Below are 16,110 nucleotides of genomic sequence, written 5' to 3'. Positions count from 1 at the left end.
TGGGGAGGTAAGTGAAGGCAAATATGTATTAAGGACAAAAAAATTACATAATTACATAAAAATACAGCATGCATGAGGACAAAGGGGACATTCACAGCATATTAAAATCATGGTATTTAGGGAATGAGGAAAGAAATACAATATATTATCAAACATTAAATACAATAAAATGTGATATTAAAGGATAACTCTTACCTTAATATAATCCTTCTGCAGGACCTGAATGATAGCAGAACAGGTCTCTGGGATAATGATCCCCAGAGCCTAGGGGGAGGTGCCTGTCGAGAACTTGAGGTCCTGCAGGCTTTCCCCCGTCACCAAGTACCGCCAAGTACCGCAGGGTGGTCACCAAGTACCGCAGGGTGGCGACTAGCCTCTGCTCCGGAGTGATGGCTTGCCTCATGCAGGTATCCTGCCTGCTAATATAAGGGGTCAGCAAAGCCAACAAACGGTGAAATATGGGGTCCGTCATCCGGAGAAAGTTCCTGAAATCATCAGGATTATTCTCACGGATCTCACGGAGCAAAGGCATATGACAGAACTGGTCATGCTGAAGCAACCAATTCTTGGTTCATGAACTCCTCCCCACCCTGTTCATGGACTGGACTTGTGTCAAGGTCAGGACCCCAACACCAAGCCCCCGCACAGCACGAACTCTACGGGTAGTATGTATATGCAACATGGCTAGAAAACGGTCGGCTGCTCAGAACGAAGTAACAGAACGCACTGAAGAACAGCAAGGCCTGTGAAGAGCGACCTGAAAAACAGTAACGAACGAACAAGAACACAATGACAAGAGTCACGCGTAACTCGCTGCACGCACTGAAGAGCAGATACAAACCCACAAGCACAAACTGAACAGCAGAAAATGATCTGAAAACCATGAGTCTGAAAAAGCGCGAATCATCTCTCACCAAACTTTTACTAACACAAGATTAGCAAAAGGAGACCAAAGGGTGCCGCGGTTGGTTCTGAAATGGCCTTTTCTAGTCTTGTCGTACGTGGTGTACGTCACCGCGTTCTTGGCGTTCGGAAATTCTGACAACTTTGTGTGACTGTGTGTACGCAAAACAAGTTTGAGCCAACATCCGTCGGAAAAAATACATGGATTTTGTTGTCAGAATGTCAGATCAATGTCCGATCGTGTGTACGGGGCATAATACTGTGGACTGTCACTGAGGTAGACCAATGAGTAGTTATGGTGAATTCTTACACAAAGAATTGTATGTCACAAACTGATGTTTTTTTTGTTTTTTTATTCAAAGCATAAATGTGTGGAGTTTGTATTTAATTGCATAACTATTTTTAAGTTGTTATATTTTATCATGATATTTTATTGTGATTTTTTTGAGGTTTATCATCACACATTGGGGATTTTTTCTGGCAATGCACATGGTTGCAGGGCATTTGTGGTGCCTGAATGTCAGAAACAGAGACACTATGGAGGGGATTTTTAGAGGCACCAATAAGCAACATAGATGTACTCATTTATTAAAAGATAAAATGTCCATTCATCTTCAATCACGCTGCCCAACGAACCGAAAAAAAACAAAAACAAAAAACCGCAACAGCTCTGCCTCCATGGGAGGCTTCCGCCAAGTGACACTTCTTCTTGGTGACAGCTGTTATATAGCTGAGGGCAGGGCCACTCTATGACATAAACGGGTGACCCCACCTTCCTCTGATGTCACGAGGCATCAGAGGGGGGCGGGGTCACCCATTTACGTCACCGGGTGGCCCCGCCCTCAGCTATATAACAGCTGTCACCAAGAAGAAGCATCACTCGGCGGGAGCCTCCCATGGAGGCGGAGCTGTTGCATTTTTTTTTTCAGTTTGCTGGGGCAGCGTGATAGAAGATGAATGGACATTGCAGGACATTTTTTTTTTTTTAATGAGGGACTTGTCCCAAAGTGTCTCCTGTCTTTTTTACTATTTTTGCCACTTTCTTTTGTGAAATGGTAGGGGGACAATGTACCCCTTATCAATTCACATGGGGAGGGTGGGATCTGGGGTCCCTTTGTTAAAGGGGGCTTCCAGATTCCTATAAGCCCCCCATCCACATACCCTCACAACTACCAGGCAAGGGTTGTGAGGATGAGGCCCTTGTCCCCATCAACATGGGGACAATGTGCTTTGGGGTATACCCCAAAGCACCCTCCCAATGTTGAGGGCATGTGGCCTGGTATGGTTCAGGAGGGGGGCACTGGATTTTGGGGGACCCCTATGCCATTTTTTTTTTAATTTTGTCGCGGGGTTCCCCTTAATTTCCATATCAGACCTGAAGGGTCACATCATGGTTGTGATGGGGGTGTATACTAGGAAGTACACCAGGGGGGAAGGGGACTGGGAATCTCATTCTTTTCAGCTCCATGAATTAATTGCTTGTAGTCCCTAAAATGGCCTGAATGGGGCAAATTTTAGAGCACTGTGGTGTTATTTACTAAAGGCAAATCCACTTTGCACTGCAAGTGTACTTGAAAGTGCACTGAAACTGCACTGAAAGTGCACTTGTAGTGCAAAGTGGATTTGCCTTTAGCAAATAACCCCTATTGCCACTGTAACTACACCAACTTACTCCAAAACTGGCATTGAGCACTGAAAGAAGAAGCCACACATTGTTGAGTATAAAACAGGATTATTTACCAGACCTGAAGGGTCACATCATGGTTGTGAGGGGGGTGTATACTAGGAAGTACACCAGGAGGGAAGGGGACTGGGAATCTCATTCTTTTCAGCTCCATGAATTAATTGCTTGTAGTCCCTAAAATGGCCTGAATGGGGCAAATTTTAGAGCACTTTGATGTTATTTACTAAAGGCAAATCCACTTTGCACTGCAAGTGTACTTGAAAGTGCACTGAAACTGCTCTGAAAGTGCACTTGTAGTGCAAAGTGGATTTACCTTTAGTAAATAACCCCCATTGTCACTGTAACTACAGCAACTTACTCCAAAAACTTGTAATGGGAATTGAAAGAAGAAGCCACACATTGTTGAGTATAAAACATTTTACTCAAAGCACATTCACAAGTGCATTATAAAAGGGTTTTTTAACAAACCATATAGCCTTTTTTGGGCTAAACCTGCATGTTTAAAACCATAACATACACAACTCAGTAACTTACAAAGTTCAACTTTGATAAAGTGAAGCCAATGTGTGACATTAGTATGTCAAAACTGTGTTGATTTTGCCTTCATCAGATGGGTGATGTCACCCCTGTGAAAGCCAAATTTTGAAGATGCACACAAATTTGGAGTCAAAATGTGGATTTCCCTCCTGATCCCATTCCTAATGTCAACATGTGCTAGCTCCCATCATGGGGGATCAATGGACATGTTTTGGGGATGCAACTCCTTCATCTACTTTAGTTGCGAGGAAGGGGTTGCACCCACAAAACGTGTACATTGATATCCCATGATGGCAGATAGCACATGTTGACACACTGTGTGCATCTTCAAAATTTGGCTTTCAAATTACTGATTTTTTAAAAAAAAATATAAAATACAACCAGCAAATTTACAATTTTTGTTGTTTTTAGATTCTACCTAAAACATCAATGATGTTGGTCATTTTTTTTTGGACATCATTGGTGTTTTCCTTGACCTTCTCTAAATCACGACTGCACACCATGATTGCAACGATGAGGATCTGTGCACTTGCACTGTTGAAATGAGTTTCTTCTTCCACAACATCAACATCACCTAAAAATAAAAAAAAGCACCATGTATTATAAATATGCAGGCATACAATTATTACCTGAAGCTGTAGTCTCAGACACTAACCTGTTGTGGTCACTATTTTGCCCACTTCATGAACCTCTCACTCCACATCTTCTTCCTGGTGTGTGGGGATTTCCCCTTCTTCATGAGTAGTGGGGTTTGTGGTGTCCTCAGATGTCCTGATTCTTTTATCCCCTATGTGAATAAAAAAAAAGGTATACTTAGCACACAGATATTTGAGGCAAGAAATAGGAATATGAAACATTGCTTGGAAGTGTCGTACAATTGTCTGTTTTGGCAGAGTTCCAAGCTGAAAACATGTTTTTTTTTCCTTTCTAAAGCTGGAATACTTACTTTTTTTGTTATTGAAGTTTCACACATGGAGGGACCCCTAGTATCCACCGGAGCACCTGTGTGGGACACCCTAAAAAGGGTGTTCTGGTGTCACACACTAGTGTTCCTGCATCCAGATGTGTAAACAGCTGCTGAGTGTCCTCTCCTTACACTGAATCTAGTTTGCATTTCATTCTAGTTACAAACCCATCTAGACAACAATGTACTAAACTTATTTTAATACAAATAGGCGTGAACAAATGTAGTTAACCTGCATCTGCCAAAAACATTGTATTAGTGGGCGAACGAACGATGTTTACTACGAACAATTACTGTGGCCACAAACCTGAAACTTGCCATTTTAAATTGTACAACAGTAAAGAAAAGCACATGGAGCAGCACGAAAGCAATAATAATAATAGCAACACACAAAAAATACTTTTTTGCAGCACTCTCTTGATTCTTCTGTACTGATTTTGCTCCCTCAATTTCAGGTCTGACCAGCATTTCCTCAATTGCTCCTTGTTTTGTCATACCCCAAAATTCCCGTGCAGACTTCTCACAACTTTAGTCATGATCTTGGCCTTTCTTGCATTTGGGTTGCTATATGGTCCATACTTCCCATCATTGTCGGCTCTCTTCAAGATCTCCGCCATCTCTACAAAGGACATATTTAAGGCCTTATATCTCCTCCTGAATCAGGAACTGCCTTGCTCTAGGCTTTCATCGTCCTCCTCATTGCTGCTATTATCACGCACCTGTTGTCTCTCCGATATGTGCTCTCCCACTGCACCAAAAGAGAAGGGGCGGGGAATACACTAGAAAGAAGGTCAGGGGTGGAGTTTCACGCATGCGCAGTGTATATAAAGCATAAAACGCGTGCGTCATACGTATGATCTGTGAGCGGAGGACAGAGTAGCGTAAGCGCCGATGGTGCAAACAAAGGTACAATTTTAACTTGGGGTATCAGTGGTTAGTGGCCTATACTGCTTATACATTGAGGCCTATATTGGGACAAGATTAGGAGAGTTCAGCCTGACATTAGGGTTTGTCTTGTGTTGTGTCTTGCAGAGAAAATGGATACATTTATTGAGGAAGGCAGCGGTAGAGCAACTGTTGGAATTGGTGAAGCCTGTGTATCCCAAGGCAGACATCACCTATTTGAAGGCCAAAATTGGTTGCCTGAGGAGCACATATAATAGGGAGCACAAAAATATCCAGGATTCCATGAGATCAGGAGCAGCAGCAGATGACTCTTATGTCCCCAGTCTCTGGTACTACGACAGATTGTGTTTTTTGTCAGACCATAGTGAACCCAGGCCATCAATATCTACACTTCCTTCCACACTTCCTTCCACATCAGATGAGGCTTCAGAAGTCCAACCTGGGCATTCCACCCAGGAAGAAGATGTGGAGGAGCCAGGTATTGCAGTAGAGTCCGTAGCTCCGATGGCTTGGGGTTCCCTCAGACAGGGCGTCAGCAGGTTCCTAGAAAGATGACGTCAGATGGAGGAGAGCGGGGGCATGGCCGTAGCACTCACATTCGGATGCCTGAGGAAGGAGCGCTACGGTCATGCCCCCGCTGTCCTCCACCTGATGTCATCTTCCTAGGAACCTGCTGACGCGCTGTCTGAGGGAACCCCAAGCCATCGGAGCTACGGACTCCACCACAAGCGGCCGAGGCCAGCCCCGCCACAGCTCAGCTGGTTTGTGATGTGACTAGGTGTTGCCCAGGAGAACCTACCTATGCCTATTTCTTATCACACAAATGTGAGTGTACAATTTGTAATAATAAAGTGTTGTTTTTAACTACCTACTACCCTTAGAGCAGCGCTGCTTTTCTTTCTACCGAATCCCAGGTTCTTCCCCTCCACCTTCCAACAAAAAGGACCAGGAAGGTGAAGAACCTGGAGGAGTCAGTGACTGTTTTGATTTGGCAGGCTACTGTGGTCCTGACAACAACCCCTGGTGACCCGGAATCATATGGCTATCCGACAGCCAGTAAACTGGAAGAAATGGAGGTGGGCCAACGTTTCATGTGCGAGGAGATAATAATTCAGGCCCTAAACAAGGGGATGAGGGGCCAACTTACAACTAAAACCCACCTGTGTGAGTTGGACCATATTAGTCCTCCACCACCTCCAACAACACAGCCACCCAACCCACGACAGCAGCCTGGAAGGAAGCGTGGAAGGAAGTGTTGAGCGTGATGGCCTGGGTTTGGTGTGGTCTGGCAAAAGACGCAGGCTGTTGTAAGACTAAAGCCTGGGGACATATATGTCATCTGCTGCTGCTCCCGACCTCTCGGAGTCCTGGACCTTATTGTGCTTCCTATTAAATGGACTCCTCAGGTTTCCAATTTGGCCTGTCAAATAATTGATGTCTGCCCTGGGGTAAAAAGGCTTCACCAATTCGAACTGTTTCTCCAGGGTTGCCTTCCTCTTTATTTTGTTAGGACCCCTAATAAATTTAAATTTTTGGTTTGGACAAATACTTGGCTACGTGTTTTACTTCAAAAAGGACAGTTTGTTCGTGAGTAGGCAGGTACATTTCAAAAATACAATGTCAAATTAACAAGGGACAACAACACCAACCAATCTATTTGAGGTAACAAAATACAAAATAATAATGGTGTTGTGGTCACTTAACACACAAAACGAAAAAAAAATATTATGGAGATCACTAGAAAAAAAAATGTACTCTGGAGATCTGGAAAAATATTTTTTTTAAAAAAGGAGATCACTATAAAAAATAAAAAAAGATTATTCTGGAGATCACAAGAAATACTAAAAAATCAGTTTGATAGAACTCTGTGTGAATATCAGCAGCAAAGCAACTTCATCATTCTAGCATTATAAAGAAGAAGAGAATGTGCTGCATTGAAAGATTTAAAAATTTGCTGCGTGATGAATGTGCTATCTCCATTACGAACGCCAGTTTTACAAGACCAATCGCTTCCGTCTCGTACTTGATTCTGAGCATGCGAGGACTTTTGTGCATCGGACTTGTGTACACATGATCGAAATTTCTGACAACAAAGTGAAGTTGTCGGAAAATTTGAGAACCTGCTCTCAAACATTTGTGTGCGGAAATTCCAACAGCAATTGTTCAATGGAGCATACACACGGTCAGACTTTTCCGGCAACAAGCTCACATCGAACATTTCCTGTTGGAAATTCCGATTGTGCGTACATAGCATTAGACACAAATAGGCGCTGACACAGAGGCTATTTTATGAGTTTGGTAACAAATCAGGGAAAATGCTCGCTAGAGCCCTCCAAATCAAAAAGGCGGCATCTACAATTCACGAAAACAAGGACCCTTTGGGAGACACAATTGTCACCTCAGAAGGTATAGCTAAACAATTTATGCAATTTTGCACCAAACTCTATAATTTACCAACCTCAAATACACCAAAGGGAGACGTAGACTGTAGGGAATTGATTATCGATTTTCTCAATCAATATGGCCCCACTGAGGCTACAGAATTAGAAAGCCCAATCTCCCTAGAAGAAACTACTAAGTCTTTAAAACAGCTGAAGACTGGCAAAAGCCCTGGCCCTGACGGCTTAACTGTAAGCAACTTTAAGTCCTTTGCAGAAACCATACTCCCTCATTTTTTGACATAATTTAATTCCTTATCCTCCTCCTCCCACTCAAACAGAGACCTTCTTGGAGCCCACATAACTATGATACCGAAACCAGGTAAAGATACCTCTATAGTGTCAAACTACAGACCAATATCACTATTAGACGTAGATGTGAAACTCTACGCAAAAATACTCGCAAACCAAATTTTGCCCCTACTCCCTAATTTGGTATCCTTAGACCAAGTAGGATTCATCCCTGGGAGGGAGGCCAGGGACAATACCCTGAAGGCTATCAGCATACATCACTGGTTATCCTCGTTGTCCACACCAGGCTTCTTTCTATCACTCGACACGGAGAAGGCGTTGGACAGAGTGGCATGGGACTACATGACAGAATCTCTGAAAGCGATGGGTTTTTGAGATCACATACTTCATTCTTGCTCTATACTCAAACCCAACAGCAAAAATTAGAGTCAATGGCCACCTGTCAGATGCCTTCTCCATGTCGAATGGCACACATCAAGGATGCCCCCTGTCCCCACTCATATTCGTGGTCACCCTAGAACCTCTACTCCGCAGACTTAGGGCCAATCCAAACATTAAGGGGGTTACAATAAAAGACCGGCAATACAAACTAGCAGCTTATGCTGATGACATCTTGCTGTTCCTTACTGACCCTGTCACCACAATACCCATTATACTCAAAACCGTTTCCCTCTTCAAAGCGCTTTCCAATCTCCAAATTAACTTTTTGAAATCCAGGGCACTAAACATTTCCCTTCCCACAGGTACCAAGAGATTATTCCAAGCTAATTTTCCCCTTGGATGGGATCCTTATGCTAGTACCTATCTTCTAGGAACTTTCTTCCTATCCTTAAATTCATCCAACAAGACTTACAAAAGTGGACTCAGGCCCCTTCTCATGGTTCAGAAGAACAGCAATCATAAAAATGAATATCCTTCCTAGACTCCTCTACCTTTTATAGACATTACCGATTAACTGCTTGTTGACCAGCTGCTTTCATTATACTGTGGCAGGTCGGCATGATCCCGCGAAGCGTTGTAGCTATACGTTGGCTCACGGGATCGGGATAGCAAGCGCGCGCATGCACCCACTGCCCAGCGGGGGTGCCAATGCTCGTGGCTGACAGTCGCGATGACTGCTGGCCATGAACGATCACGAGCACGAGGGACAGAACAGGGAAGTGTGTGTGTAAACACACAAATCCGTGTTTTGTTCTGAGAGAAATGACAGATCATGTGTTCCTATGAGCTAGGAACCACGATCTGTCACTTCCTCTAGTCAGTCCCCTCCCCCTTCAGTTAGAATTACCTCCCAGGGAACACATTTAACCCCTTGATCACCCCCAAGTGTTAACCCCTTCACTGCCAGTGATATTTTTACAGTAATCAATGCATTTTCATAGCACTGATTGCTGTATAAATGCTAATGGTCCCAAAATTGTGTCAAAATTGTCTGATGTGTCCGCCATAATATCGCAGTCATGATAAAAATTGCAGATCATACTAGTAAAAAAAAAATAATAAAAATGCTATAAATCTATCCCCTATTTTGTAGACACTATAACTTTTGCGCAGACCAATCAATATACGCTTATTGCGATTTTGTTTTACCAAAAATATGTAGAAGAATACATATTGGCCTAAACTGAGAAAAAAATTGCTTTTTAAAAAAAAAAATGGGGATATTTATTACAGCAAAAAGTACAAAATATTGTTTTTTTGTTTTCAAAATTGTCGCTCTTTTTTTGTTTTTAGCGCAAAAAATAAAAATTGCAGAGGCGATCAAATACCACCAAAAGAAAGCTCTATTTGTGGGAAAAAAAAGGACGTCAATTTTGTTTGGGTGCAAAGTCCCAGGACTGCGCAATTGTCAGTTAAAGTGATGCAGTGCCTAATCACAAAAAATGGCCGTTCATTCTGCAGCCAAATCTTCCGGCGCTGAAGTGGTTAAAATCCCTCCAACATTCTTCTCCACATACAAAACAGATCTGCAAAAAATTAATCTGGGCCTCCAAATACCCTTGTATGAGCTGGGACAGACAAGTGGTCCTCAAACCAAAGGGAGGAATTGGACTTCCAGATATTTACAAGTACTACAGGTCCTGCCACTTGACTAGAATAGCTGACTGGCACGTCCATGCACACACTATGGACTGGATTAAACTGGAGGAATCGTTCTCCAAGCTGCCAATATGCCACCTACCATGGATCAGACCTAACATGATACCTAAGGAAAGCTCTATACACCCCCTAATCCGCCCTACCTTACAGATCTTCCAGGCCATATGCAAAAAAAGAACCTCGCCTCTTCACCCGACCTTATGACCCCTATTGACCGAAACGCACAATTCCTTCTATGACTAGTGGAGCTTACCCCACTCGAACCGAATAGGGCAGAGACCTTCTTCAACAAGGGTAAGCACTTACATTTTTAAACACTCTCCTCCAGATACCTTGAACAAAACATTCCTTTTTTTAAGTTCCTACAGATTAGACACTTCCTGCATAGTTCTAAACTACTCTCCAAATGGCACAGAGACTGCACCCCCTTCAAATCGATCTGCAGCAGATCGGAACCCCACAGACATCTGATATCGGATGTATACTCTCTTCTGTTCTCAGACAGCAACCCCAAAGAAAACACAATTAACCAACAATGGGAAAGAGAACTCGCAATAGACTTGTCAAAAGAGGATTGGTAGCATATTCATACCCACATCCACAAAGGGACAACCAATATTTGTGCACAGGAAAATGGATACAAAATATACTCAAGGTGGTATAGGACCCTAGATAAAATCCATAAATATCATCCCAGTGTCTCTCCACATACACCATCTCACCTCTCATATAACAACTAGGGATGCACCCTATGTTCGAGTCGAACGTAAGTTCAACTCGAACACTGGGTGTTCGCCTTTTCGGCGAACAGCAAACAATATGTGGTATTCGCAGCAAATTTGAAAGCTGCAGGAACACCGTTAAAGTCTATGGGACACTAACATGAAAAATCAAAAATGCTAATTTTAAAGGCTTATATGCAATTTATTGTCATAAAAAGTGTTTGGGGACCTGGGTCCTGTCCCAGGGGACATGTATCAATGCAATTTAAAAAAAAAAAATGTCCGTTTTTTCGAGAGCAGTGATTTTGTGAAACAATAAAAATGAAATATTCCTTTAAATATTGTGCCTGGGGGGTGTCTATAGTATGCCTGCAATGTGGCGCATTTTTCCCATGTTTAGAACAGTATCACAGCAAAATGACATTTCTAAAGGAAAATTTGTCATTTAAAACTGATCATGGCTGTAATGAATTGTTGGGTCTCAGCAATATAGATAAAACTCATTGAAAAAAAGAGCATGGGACCCCCCCCAGTCCATTACCAGGCCCTTTGGGTCTGGTATGAATATTAAGGGGAACTAAAATTAGAAAAAAAAATTGCATGGGGGTCCCCCCTAAAATACATACCAGGGACTTCGGGTCTAATATGGAAATTAATGGCATAGGGGCCCCCCCAAAATCCATACCAGACCCTTATCCAAGTATGCAACCTGGCAGGCTGCAGGAAAAGAGGGGGGATGAGAGAGCGCCCCCCTCCTGAACTGTACCAGGCCACATGCCCTCAACATGGGGAGGGTGCTTTGGGGTCTGACCCCAAAGCACCTTGTTCCCATGTTGATGGGGACAAGGGCCTCATCCCCACATCCCTTGCTGGTTGTGAGGGTATGCGGACAGGGGGGCTTATCAAAATCTGGAAGCCCCTTTAACAAGGGGACCCTCAGATCCCGGCCTCCCCCCTGTATGAATTGGTAATGGTACCATTTCACAAAAAAAGTGTGAAAAGTGTAAAAAAGACAAGAGACAGCTTGGGACAAGTCCTTTATTAAAAAATCAAAAAATAAAAATGTCCCATGATGTAAGTTCACACCGCCCGATGGACCGAAAAAGAAAGAAAAGCTGCAACCGATCTGCCTCCATGCGAGGCTCTCGCCTTCTCTGTGACAGTTCTTATATAACTGAGAGCAGGTCCACCCATGGCATCAGAGGGGGGCAGGGTCACCTGTTTACGTCATCGGGTGGCCCCGTCCCCCTCTGATGCCACGGGGAAGCCATGGGGAAGCCCCCGTGGCATCAGAGGGGGGGTCACCAGGTTACATCACCGGGTAGCCCCGTCCTCAGTTATATAAGAACTGTCACAGTGAAGACGCATCAGCTGGTGGGAGGTGAATCGGCTGCGGCTTTTTTTTTCTTTTTTTTTCAGTCTGTCGGGCTGCGTGAACATCGTGGGACATTTTTATTTTTTTATTTTTTAATAAATTACTTGTCCCAAGCTGTCTCTTGTCTTTTTTACCATTTTGACACTTTTTTTGTGAGGGGTACAATGTACCCTATTACCAATTCACACAGGGGGAGGCCTTTCAGACCCCAAAGCACCCTCCTCATGTTGAGAGCATGTGGCCTTATACAGTTCAGGAGGGGGGGGCGCTCTCTCATCCCCCCCTCTTTTCCTGCAGCTTGCTGAAATGGAAAACCTAATACACCAGACAAGAGAGACACCAGCAAAAATTGATGAATTCCGCAGTCTATCAAACATAACACCATAGCATGGCCTGGGAAACATTCAAAAGGTATCGGTCGACCAATTCAGGAAATCCAATTGCACACGTTCACCTCTCTTCCCCCTCACCTAGCCTTCCCCTTCCCTCCCCCAAAACAGAAACAAAGGTTCCTCATCGAGCCCTAGAGCTACACCAGCCAAACGGTATTCTAATCCACTTCAATATAGTGCTAGTGATTTTCCTCATGAAGACACCAAGACACCAAGGCCGATATAAAGGCTGACAGAGAAGTAGAGAGACTTGACTGCAACCCCCCAGAGAAACGGATAGATAATGGGACAAATATCGACTACAAGTGCCCCCACCCACTCACAGTTTGAGCCCAATAGGGGTGTTTGGGTGTTATGGTGACAGACCCAGTTTCTCTTTAAGCTCATCATTTAGTCCCTCTTATGTTTCAACTTACTACCCTTTGTCCGACCCATTGGACCCTTTATTCAAAAGCTCTACCTTGTTTATTAGGATATTGCTAAAGTTATCTTTATCTTCATTGTAAGTGGAATTTAACATTTATGTACACCTGTAATGTGCTCTTTATTGTTATTCTTGTGCATTAAAAAACCTTGAAACAAGAGAACATTTAGAAACTCAACCCTATTATCTGTCTAATAATTGTAAATGGTTTAGAATTACACAGGTTGAATTACTAAATATGTAGATGATGTTCAATCAGCCTAAAGTAAAAGCAAACGCTAAACGAAAAGTCTACTGCTCCTACATTGCTCCCCATAAGTAGCATACATTTTAGGACAAATTGCACTGTAAATAACTTATTTGTTAAGTTTTTGCCATGCAACTACATAGCCGCAAAACTCCGGCTTCTTTTCAGCTGAGCTGAAGTGGTGGGAGGGAAATCTCTCTCCCTCCAACATTGGCTAGAGCAGTGGAATCCAGTGGGTGACATCACTGCTCTTCTCGCCCTGTTACACCACTTTAACCTACAGGTAAGCCTATAAACAGGCTTACCTGTAGGTAAGTGAATATCTCCTAAACTTGCACATTGGCATATGCACATTGAAGAAACGGCTTGCTCGTGCTGTTTCTTCAGGAGCTGTTCCATGACCGGTAGCTCCCGTGTGCATGCACAGTAATGACGTAATCGCGGCTCAGGCCAAACACAGCGCCGGAGCCCGCAAACCCGGAAATAACTCTGTGAGACATGTCGCTGGTCAGGGCGGTGTACAGGGACCGCTGCAACAGCTTTGATCCAAGGTAGGAATTTCATAATGAGCTAGTATGCAGTGCATACTAGCTCATTATTCCTTTGTCTTGCAGGTTGTTGTTTTTTTTTTTTGTTTTTGTTGTTTTAGAGTTTACAACCACCTTAAAATCAATGAATGTTTTCACACTGGAGCAGGGCGGTTTTGCTGTGGTGAAAAAAAAATCCTGCTTGCAGCATCTTTGGAGCTTGTAAATCCTATTCGAAATTGGCTTGACATTAGGGAAACTGCAAATCCTTTGATCTGGTCTTGAGCAAACAAAATTCCTGTTTTTATGTACCCTTGCATATGGTTGGATATTTTAGCTGAACATAGCTACAACATGTTTGTTAAATCCCAACTGAATGTTTATATTAAATAAGCTAAATACATCCCAAGTGCATCAAAACAAAAGGTGCTCAATGTCTTAATTTGTTTTCTTTCTAAGGCTGCTTTCATACTAAGGTGTTTTTCAATCGCTTTTGTGTTAATAAAAGTGCCTGAAAAGCTCAAGAAAAATGCTTCCCTTTAAAATCAATGAATATTTTCACGCTGGGGCGGTGCACTTTTGTTGCGGTGAAAAAAATACTGCTTGCAGCTTCTTTGGAGCATGTTTTGGGAGCTAAAAATCTCACTAAAAATTCTTCTCTCTATTGAAAGGAATGGGAACCACCTCAAAAGTGCCTCAAAAACACCTCTACTAAGCATTTTTGGTGCAGTTTTTGAGTCACATGTCCTTTAAAAAACTGCACCATAAGTGCCGCAAAAGTGCCACAAAAGAGCTCCATTCTTACAAAGGCATTTTAATGGAAGTTATGAAGTGAACTGCGGTTCACTTCAAAACTGCCAGTAAAACACGTATGCAATTAATGGAGCATTTTTGCCGGGCTTTTGCAGCATTTGCAGATTGGTTTTTAAAGGACATGTGACCCAAAAATTGCACCAAAAATGCTTAGTGGGGGAGTTTTTGAGGTGCTTTTGAGGCGGTTCCCATTCATTTCAAAGGAGAGGAGCATTTTCGGTGCATTTTTTAGCTCTCCAAACATGCTCCAAAGAAGCAGCAAGCAGGATTTGTTTCACCGCAACAAAAAATGCACCGCCACAGTGTGAAAGTATTCATTGTTTTTGAAGGGAAGCATTTTTCTTGAGCTTTTCAGGTATTTTCTTTAATACAAAAGTGCTTGAAAAACTCCTCAGTGTGAAAGCAGCCTTGGAAAGAAAACAAATTTAAAGTGGTTGTTACCTTATAAAACCCTTTCACTGGCAGCCCCTCTCCTTTATCCAGTGATAACTCACAGCGTAAGTGTTTGTTTAACCTCTTCAGCCACGGAAGATTTTACCCCCTTCCTGACCAGAGCACTGCGTTGCTTTAACTGACAATTGCGTGATCGTGCGACGTTGCACCCAAACAAAATTGATGTCCTTTTTTTACCACACGTAGAGCTTTCTTTTGGTGGTATTTGATTGCCTCTGTGGTTTTTATTTTTTGCGCTATAAACAAGAAAAGAGCGTCAATTTTGAAAAAAACTCAATGTTTTTTACTTTTTGCTATAATAAATATCCCCCAAAAATATATAAAAAACAATTTTTTTCCTCAGTTTAGGCCGATATGTATTCTTCTACATATTTTTAGTAAAAAAATCGCAATAAGCGTATATTGATTGGTTTGCGCAAAATTTATAGCATCTACAAAATAGGGGATAGTTTTATAGAATTTTTCTTTTTTTCTTTTTTTTATAATCAAAATGTATTTTTTTTTGTATTTTCTGTTATACTTTTCACAATTCACAATAATACATCCTTAATTTCATACTTTACAATAACTACACAAGGTTAACATATTAGACATTGATGAGAAACAAACTAGTAACACCGTTCTCTTACAACTGACCCTATCCCCCCCCCCCCAAAAAAAAAAAAAAAAAAAAAAAACATCCAACCCAATTCCCTTCCCTTAAAAGTGCTGTCTGTCTCAACCCCCTCCCCAACCCGACATGTATTCGACAACCAAATTCCCAATGATTGTGCGTATCAATCTGTATATCCAATTGCTCAGTGACACTCCCAAAGCCTACAAACCAACACATTAAACAAACCCAAACAACATGTAAAACAAAAAAAAAAAACCCACAGCCCCGCCCATACACACCCTGTGATTATTATTAGTTATTCCATAATTGTGTATATTGGCCATGGCCTAATTCCTCATTTCTCAAAAAAAAAAACAAGAAAAAAAAAATTAAATTAATAAAGTGGCCCAATTAAACCCAAAATGAAAACCTTCTCCTACCTCCATGTGTTACCAAACCCCCTATAATGTAAGAGGCCACTAACGGCCATATTAGATATAACATCTATAAAAAAAAAAAAAGCCCCACCCATACACACCCTGTGATTATTATTATTCCATAATTGTGTATATTGGTCATTCATGACCTAATTCCTCACTTCTAAAAAAAAAAAAAACAAGAAAAAAAAAAAAGGAAAAATATTAAATTATTAAAGTAGTCCAATTAAACCTAAATTGAGATCCTTCTCCTGACTCCATGTGTTACCAAAACTCCCTATAATGTAAGAGGCCACTAACGGCCATATTAACATATAACATCTATCAGAAAAAAAAAAAAG

Source organism: Aquarana catesbeiana, linkage group LG02 (assembly GCF_042186555.1).
Source record: "Aquarana catesbeiana isolate 2022-GZ linkage group LG02, ASM4218655v1, whole genome shotgun sequence".
In the NCBI taxonomy this organism is placed as follows: Eukaryota; Metazoa; Chordata; class Amphibia; order Anura; family Ranidae; genus Aquarana; species Aquarana catesbeiana.
This window is presented reverse-complemented; position numbering follows the sequence as displayed.